Genomic DNA, 8,654 nt, shown 5'->3' on the forward strand with positions numbered 1-8,654 from the left:
AGCTGGCTACGTGTGGCTTTGTCCTGACAAGCATGTAACCTCCTTCCTACCTGGAAGGATGCTTATATTTTCCTTTGACGCATTTCTGTTTAACACAATGGCTTATAGCTCTCTAGGGTAAGGATTCTTAATCCTCTTCATTGGTCCTCCTCAAAGCCCACCCCACCCCACCCACAATCTAATTTCAGCTTCAGCATGGAGGAGAGGCCTATGGTGCCTATTGGAATCAGTGTACAGTGCTCCACCTTGATCTGACTCTAGATATAGGGCTGCACATTGGGAGCTATAGTCTCTACAGACACCATAGTCATGTATAGAGGTGGCAGCTGCAATCTGCCCTAATTAGACCGCTAAGTATGGTCCCCAGACTCCTTGGAAGGGCCCAGCATGGCCCTTGGTTGAGCAAAGTTTGGGCATCCCTAAACTATAAGATGTATGGGTCTTGTCAGTGTGGTACAGCCTGTGCTTTTACATGCAGACAACATTCTTGATTTTCACTGTTGTGGATTTTAAGGATAGATATCATGACCGGCCCTGGCTAGAAAAACTTTGGCAGGATTCATACAAACACTTTTTGGACCAATAAACATTTCCAAATACTGATCCTGGACTGTAAAGAGATGGGGAAAAATTATCCCTGCATCAAATCTCCATCCTAAATATAGCCTCAAAGTCTCCTATTCTAGCCCTAGAAAGTGGCACTGTTATCTAATGCTTCTAAGGAGTAGAGTTGGTGCTGCTTGCACTGATAGTCAAACACATCCTTCCACCGCAGCATGGGCAGGGGTTACTTGCTAGGATCGTCTGGGTATATCTCACTAACTCAATTCCCTACCATTAGGGGTCTTGTGTAATGGTGCACCTCAGTTCCTGCTGTTCTCTGCCTGTGGCATAGAATAGTTTAGTCTCGAGGGCTGTAATACTTTGGTCTAATTCTGGTTATTGGGCTTGGTGATGTTGTGACATTCTCTGGGGTACAATCTGGACTGCTGAACAGCTGGGTCCCCTCAATTTCTCGTTTACACCCTTCTTCCTGCCAAAGAATGGATGCTTAATCAGGTGATAGCCTATTTGATTATGCTGACTCCTGGCTGAAATACTAGCTAGCCTTATGTCTCTGGAGAACTGGTTGAAGTTGTTTCCCAGACTTGGAACATGTCTTATACAGCAGAATTTACAAGGACAACAATGCTCAGCAGATTATGAGTTTTCAAATGATACCGCACAAAACATACTTTATACAAAATGTATCAAGGTCTTGTAAAAAGGATGAACCTAAGGGTAAAAACTGTCACAGATGTTTATTGACTGGTGATAAACAAGAGGTCAGATTAGATGATCTGATGGTCCTTTCTGATCTTACACTCTCTGGGTACATCTGCACTGCGATAAAGAACCCATGGCACCGAGTCTCAGAGCCCAGGTCAACTGACTTGGGCTCATGGGGCTCAGGCTGTGGGGCTAAGAATAGCAGTGTAGACATTTGTGCTCCAACTGCAGCCTGGTCTCTGAGACCCTCCCTCCTCACAGGGCCCAGGCTACACCAGACCAAGTCCAAACATCTACACTACAATTTTATAGCTCCACAGCCTGAGACCCGGGAGCCCAAGTCAGCTGACTCAGTCCAGCTGAGGTCATTTTGTGGGTCTTTTATTGCAGTGTAGACACACCCTCTGACTCTCACTGTAATCCTTCCTCCTCAAATACAATGTTCCACATCACACAAAGGCAGCATGGAGCAGTGGTTAGAGCACTGACCAGGGATACCAGTGATTTGGGTAATAATCCTGGCTCTGCCACCGATCTGCTGCATCACCTTGCCCAAATCATTTAACCTCTCTGGGCCTCTCACTCTTTGTGTCTTTTGTCTATTTACATTGTATGCTCTTTGGGACAGGGGACATCTTGTACTATGAATCTGTACAAGGCCAATCACAATGGAATCTGTAACAATGATAACAATACTAAAGGGGCACATTGAATTTGGACTCAACAGATGGTGCCATACATAAAAGAAAATATTTCCTGTAAATTAAAGGAGGAATTACAATGCTGAAAGACACACACACCCCGAATCTCCTGAAACTAAAGGATTTCCACACATCAAATAAAAGGAGAATGCTCTCCCTAAGCATGGACCCCAAAATTCACACACATACAAACTGCAGCCCCTGAACTCAAGACAGAAAACAGTAAGAAACAAATAACCAGAATATACAAAGCAAGAGTAATCAAAGCAGGGCTATACACCCCTCACTCCCACAAAGCAGCAGCAAGAGGTACCCCAAAGTAGATTCCACACATCAGCTCTAGGTACTCGGCAAACTCCAATATAAACCTGGCAAATATAAATCTTCAAAAAGAGACCTCATCCTTAAAAGCCCCAACCAACGAGAGGCAACTAAGCCCAGGGGACCTAAACACCAGTGCACAATGCCCCGGCCTCTGTCAAGTCCCCCCAGGGGGTAACTCCCCTGACACAAAACCACATGAAAAACACACCCATGAGGCAACCAAGGCTTATTGCACTCCCTCCCAACCTAACTTCCTGAAGCATCCCTTCCTCAGCTCCACGCCCAGGAGCCACTGCCTCATCCATCTCCCATGACTGGAGAGGGCAGGGGGAGCTGGTTCCTCACGAGGGCAGGGGGTACCTCCCCTGCTCGCTCCCATGCCGGGGGCAGGGGGGGCTGGATCACTCACCACCAGGGCAGGGGGCACCTCCCCTGCTCGCTCCCATGCCGGGTGGGGGGGGGGCTGGATCACTCACCACCAGGGCAGGGGGCACCTCCCCTGCTCGCTCCCATGCCGGGGGGGGGGGACTGGATCACTCACCACCAGGGCAGGGGGCACCTCCCCTGCTCGCTCCCATGCCAAGGGGGGGGGGGGCTGGATCACTCACCACCAGGGCAGGGGGCACCTCCCCTGCTCGCTCCCATGCCGGGGGGAGGGGGGGACTGGATCACTCACCACCAGGGCAGGGGGCACCTCCCCTGCTCGCTCCCATGCCGGGGGGGGGGGGGGGCAACTGGATCACTCACCACCAGGGCAGGGGGCACCTCCCCTGCTCGCTCCCATGCAGCGGGGGGGACTGGATCACTCACCACCAGAGCAGGGGGCACCTCCCCTGCTCGCTCCCATGCCGGGGGCAGGGGGGACTGGATCACTCACCACCAGGGCAGGGGGCACCTCCCCTGCTCGCTCCCATGCCAAGGGGGGGGGGACTGGATCACTCACCACCAGGGCAGGGGGCACCTCCCCTGCTCGCTCCCATGCCAAGGGGGGGGGGACTGGATCACTCACCACCAGGGCAGGGGGCACCTCCCCTGCTCGCTCCCATGCCAAGGGAGGTGGTTCCTCCTCCCGGGCGGGGGGTGACCCCAGTCTCCCCTCCCCCATTGGGAGACACCCCGCCCGCGGCCAGGGCCGAGCCGGGCAGCTCCCGTTGCTTCCCTCCCCTCACCTCTCTGCCGCCGCCTCCGACGCCGCCGCCATCGGGCCAGGGCCGCTGCCGCCGCCGCCTCCTCCATCCCGGGGCTCCCCGGCCCCCCGATTCTCCCCCCAGCGCCTCCGCCCGCCGGGCCGCCCACTGCGTCAGCTCCGTAAGCCCCAGTACGCACCCAGCGGTAACCATGGCGACGGCTGGGGCCTGCAGCGCCGCCTGGCGCCAGAGAGCGCGGCCTGGTTCTAAAAGCGGGTGGGGAGAGGGCGCTCGGGGGGTGGGTTGGGCGCAGGGAGAGAGGCAGCTCCCGGGGAGGGGCGGGGGGGCTTTGGGTGCCCAGATTCCTCTCTCCTAGGGGGTGTTCAGAGAGGGGCCCTGTTCCCCTAGGGGAGCAGTTCAGGGGTCCTGTTCCCTAGGCCAGGGGTCTGTTGGAGGTGTAGGAACTGGGGTGTGACAGCTCAGCTGCGACCTTGCTTCCCCCACCCTGACACTATGGGCAGGTCTGCACTTAAATCACAGCAGCGCCTGGGCATCTGCGCCGCTGTAGCACTTCAGTGAAGACAGGAGAGCGTCTCCCATCGGCGTAGTTAATCCATCTCCAGGAGAGGAAGTCACTATGTTGATGGGAAAAGCCGTCCCACAGACACAGTGCTGTCAGGTCAGTATAAGTGCATCACTCAGAGGGGTTGATTTTTCACACCCTTGTGCGACATAGTTATACCGTTGTAAGTTTATAGCATAGACTTGGCCTAAGACCACATCACCATCAGGGTTTCCCCATGAATAATAGACAAAGGGCAGTCATTGGTGGGTGAAACTCCATCCAGGAATCATAGAATATCAGGGTTGGAAGGGACCTCAGGAGATCATCTCGTCCATCCAACCCCCTGTTCACAGCAGGACCAATCCCCCGACAGATTTTTGCCCCAGATCTCTAAATGGCCCTCTCAAGGATTGAACTCACAATCCTCGGTTTAGCAGGCCAGGGCTCAAACCACTGAGCTATCATTCCCTACCAGCTGGTCCTCTTGTGTCTTCAGGAACTTCTTTATTCAAGAATAATCATTCTATAACAATAATAGGATTTCTGTAATGCTTTATGTTCTCAGAGTGCTGCATAAAATTAATTAAATAATCTTCCCACGGTGATAAGTGGGTACATATTATTCCCTATTTAGGGGGACTGGGAAGACAGCAAAGTGAATTTACTTGGCTAAGGCCATGCATTTAGCCAGTGCTCTGAGCTCAACCTCATTTTAGTTCCTGAAATGTTAGGACATATTTTCCCTCCAGCTTCCACTTTCCAGGCAGAAGCAGAAGTGCTAGATATCTCCAACAAAAGCCTGTTTGCACTAGCTCTCCAGCCTGAACAGATTCAGATAAACATCCACACCAAACCCGGGTGTGATGCTTGCCCCAAAAGTTCATACTTGACCTAAAGAATCTCCTTTAAATTAACAGCACAGGGGCCGATGAAACACAGATAATTCCATTCTCATTCTCCTACTTGAGCTGGTAGAATATTATCAATTAAATCATATATTTATTGAATATTGGTTTGCATTTTTACCAGTACTATAGTTAGTGGAGTAATATAGTCAATCAATTCTACATTATTAATTGAGGTCCTATTCGTGTTTATGCTAAAATGATGTTAGATTGCTCTGGTAGTGCACAGGGGCCTTTCAGAGGGCATAAATTACATCTACACTCATTTTAAGGCCTCTTTACCCTGCTGAAGGAGTATAAAGTGGCTTTGGTATAAATAAAAATCAGGCCCTGAATATATAATCATTTTACCCAGTGTGCAGCATTACAAGGCCTTCCAGCTGCACTAACCTGTTATAAGCAGGGTGGCAAAGATTTGGCAGGCATAAACCCCCAGAAGCTCAAAAATGTAGGAACAGATGGAGGCAAACTTCTGATACGTTTTTTTTTTAAATCATTTTTCTTAATACAATCTACAAGTAGCTGTTTTATTTAGAATTTTTAAAGTCAACCACTTTCATTTCAGCCTTGGCCCACAAAACGCTCAAGAGGCACAGATCCTACAAATTTGTGGACGTGACTTTACACATGTGAGTCACCATCACAGGTGAATAGCCCCATTGAACTCACAAGCTTTACACACAGGAGTAGTCTCCTTTGTCCCTGATTGTCCAAAACTATAATTGAACTCACTGGAACTACTGTGGCGTAGATGTGTTTGTAGTGTCTGGGCCACACAAAGTACAGCAAAAGGCATTGAATGTTACATGTAGTGAAACAAACCAAGTTTTATTTCAGAACACTTAAGAAACTGACACAGTTGACAGATGAAGAAAAGTGAGTTTAGCTCTTTTGTGGCTCTCTTTGTGCACTCCTCTTTCCGGGACACACCTCTGAACCACCCTTAATCTTTTCTTTTACATACAGGTCATCAGCCTCCATTCTTTTGGTTAATCCATGTGAGAGCATGGTGGTGTGATTGGGGTAATAATTATAGGCCAGAGGCAAAGCAAAAAAAGTGAACTGCTTTAATAAAGGAGATTAATTCAACTGCATAAGCAGGAGAGATGGAATGTTTTCTGAATCCCAGAGAACCACTTCAGATCAGTTTAACTGAATCTCCACCCTCATCATCTGCAGCAAGAATATTGATTTACAAGCTTCACCACCTGAGAACAATTGGATAAGAGTTCAGGTCTGGACACTCATCAGGGCAATGGAATGGTGGTGCATACCCATCAGTAAGTGGTGCAAATTGCAACTCCATCCCCATCATGGCATGTAACAAGGAAGGAAAATAACTAGGAGTTGCAAGTTAATTTGGGGTGTATTGGGAGGTGCTTTATCTGACATCCTCCTATTAGTTTTTCCTGCTACTCCATCCTCTTGCCCCCTCATCAGGTAAATGACACCAATTGCTAGGGTGACCAGATGTCCCGATTTTATCGGGACTGTCTGGATATTTGCTTGTTTGTCCCGCATCCCGACCAATGTTCGGTTGGGACACTGGACAAACAAGCAGTTTTGCCCTCTGCTCCCATGCACAGGCAGAGCCCGGAGGGTCTCGCCCCCCGCCCTGACTCTGCCCCGACTCTGCCCCTTCCTTCCCCCATTGGATCCCTCCCCAAATCCCCACCCTGGCCCTGCCCCCAGCCCCACCCCTCCTTCCCCCATTGGATCCCTCCCCAAATCTCCGCCTGTTCCCCAAGCACACAGCATTCCTTCTCCCTCCCAGGCTTGCGCCAAACAGCTGTATGGTGGCGCAAGCACTGGAGGGAGGCCCAGGGGATCCGGGGGAGCGCGGGGTGAGTGAGTCCAGCCCGGCCCCGAGCACAGGCAGGAGGGCGGGGCGGTACCTGCAGGGTCCGGCCTGGGGAACCGGCTCCCTGTACGCGCCCATGGGTGGCGGTGGGGGGGCAGCCCCGTTCATTCTCCTGCGGGACCGGAGCAGGATGGGGGGGGCTGGGGCCTGCTGCCCCCACTCCAGGGCTGCCCATGATGCTCTGTGGGGCAGCTGGGCACGGGCCAGGCCCGGGCACACTTGGGGTGATGGGATTGTACAGCCCCACAGGGCGGGCTGTAGGGAAACCCTGCCCCAGGCCGGAGGCAGCGGCAGCCCCATTCGTTCCCCTGCGGGACCCGAGCAGGACTGGGGGGCTGACGCCTGCGGCCCCCACTCCGGGGCCGCCCGCGGGATTGCACCAGTTGGGCACCTTCCCCTATGGGGGGAGGTGGAGATGAGGCAAGCGGGTGCGGGGGGCGCACTCCAGCGGCTTTCCCCTCCTCCCCGGCGTCCTAATATTTCAGTTTTGTCATCTGGTCACCCTACCAATTGCTGATGTGTAATTTACACCACCATTTTAGTAATTTTTTAATATGGCCCCTCTTGTCCAAAACCAGGTTCAGATAGGCCACTGAGGTCTTCAAGGTGTCCCAGCAGCGCACAGCTGGAGTTAATCAGTGAAGAAACAAAACAAATGTATACATTTCTTGGGCCAAATCCTACTGGCTTTATTCACACAAGCGTGCTAATTGAAGTCAGTGGTATTCTAGGACTAGGAACAAGGATCCACATCATCCAGGAAACCTTAAAGAAAAGAAAATCTATCAACAATAAGTTTGAAAGGGTGGAGAAAAGGAACTGAAACATTTAAAAACTCATGAGTCACAACAGACTGTGCATTTGTGAGGTTTTGGTGTATTTCTTAGCTGACTTTGCCCAATCTACACCCTGTTATGACTAGGTGCTATTATTGGTTGATCAGTGAGGGGAAAACATTCCCACCTAGCAATACCCCTTTTATCCTAGCACTCAAACTGCAGGTATCACTAAACATCACAATGAACAATAACATAAAAATCAGAGTAAGGGTATGGCTACACTGACGAGTTGCAGCGCTGGTAGTTTGCAGCGCTGGTCGTCCAGCTGTGCAGGGCCAGCGCTGCAGTGTGGCCACACTGACAGCTACCAGCGCTGCAGTGTGGCCACATTTGCAGAATTTGCAGCGCTGTACCGAGAGGTGCATTGTGGGCAGCTATCCCACAGAGCACCTCGTCCTGTTTTGGCGCCGTTTTGCCGCTGAGTATTGTGGGAAGGGGAAGGAAGTGTGTGGGTCATTCCGCTTCCTGTTCCAACGCCCCATGGTGCATCGCTTCACTTCCCAGCAGTACAGTTTCCCCATCCACGTTTCTAGCCATTGTGAGTGCAGCACGCTTTCTGTGCGAAATGGAGCCTGAGCTGCTGAGGACTTTGCTGATGACTGTCGCCAGCACATCACGTTTGGCAGTTGAGCTATTCCTTCAGCTCCAAAGTGACAGTGAGGAGTCCGACGATGATCTGGATTTGCCTAATGCGGGTGACATGAAATTGCTTGTGGCGGTAACGGAAATGCTCAGCACCGTGGAACGCCGCTTTTGGGCTCGTGAAACAAGCAGTGAGTGGTGGGATCACATTGTCATGGAAGTCTGGGATGACGAGCAGTCGCTGCAGAACTTTCGTATGAGAAAAGCCACTTTCATGGGACTGTGTGCTGAGCTTGCCCGCACCCTGCGGCGCAAGGACACGAGATTGAGAGCTGCCCTGATGGTGGAGAAGCGTGTGGCTATTGCAATCTGGAAGCTGGCAACTCCAGACAGCTACCGATCGGTCGGGAACCAGTTTGGAGTGGGAAAGTCGACCGTGGGAATCGTTTTGATGCAAGTTTGCAGGGCCATTAATCGCATC

The 8,654-nt window shown here is 51.6% G+C and overlaps 1 protein-coding gene across 1 annotated transcript in view; it reads right to left on the reverse strand.

Moving 5' to 3' along the window:
- Positions 1-3,546, reverse strand: part of DAGLA (diacylglycerol lipase alpha) — a 96,192-nt gene extending 92,646 nt beyond the window's left edge. The window contains exon 1 of the mRNA XM_045016216.1: positions 3,464-3,546. The gene's annotated coding sequence lies outside the window, so the exon portion shown is untranslated. The remainder of the gene's footprint in view (positions 1-3,463) is intronic.
- Between the last annotated feature and the right edge of the window lie 5,108 nt (positions 3,547-8,654).

Source organism: Mauremys mutica, chromosome 4, assembly GCF_020497125.1.
Source record: "Mauremys mutica isolate MM-2020 ecotype Southern chromosome 4, ASM2049712v1, whole genome shotgun sequence".
NCBI classification, from domain to species: domain Eukaryota; kingdom Metazoa; phylum Chordata; order Testudines; family Geoemydidae; genus Mauremys; species Mauremys mutica.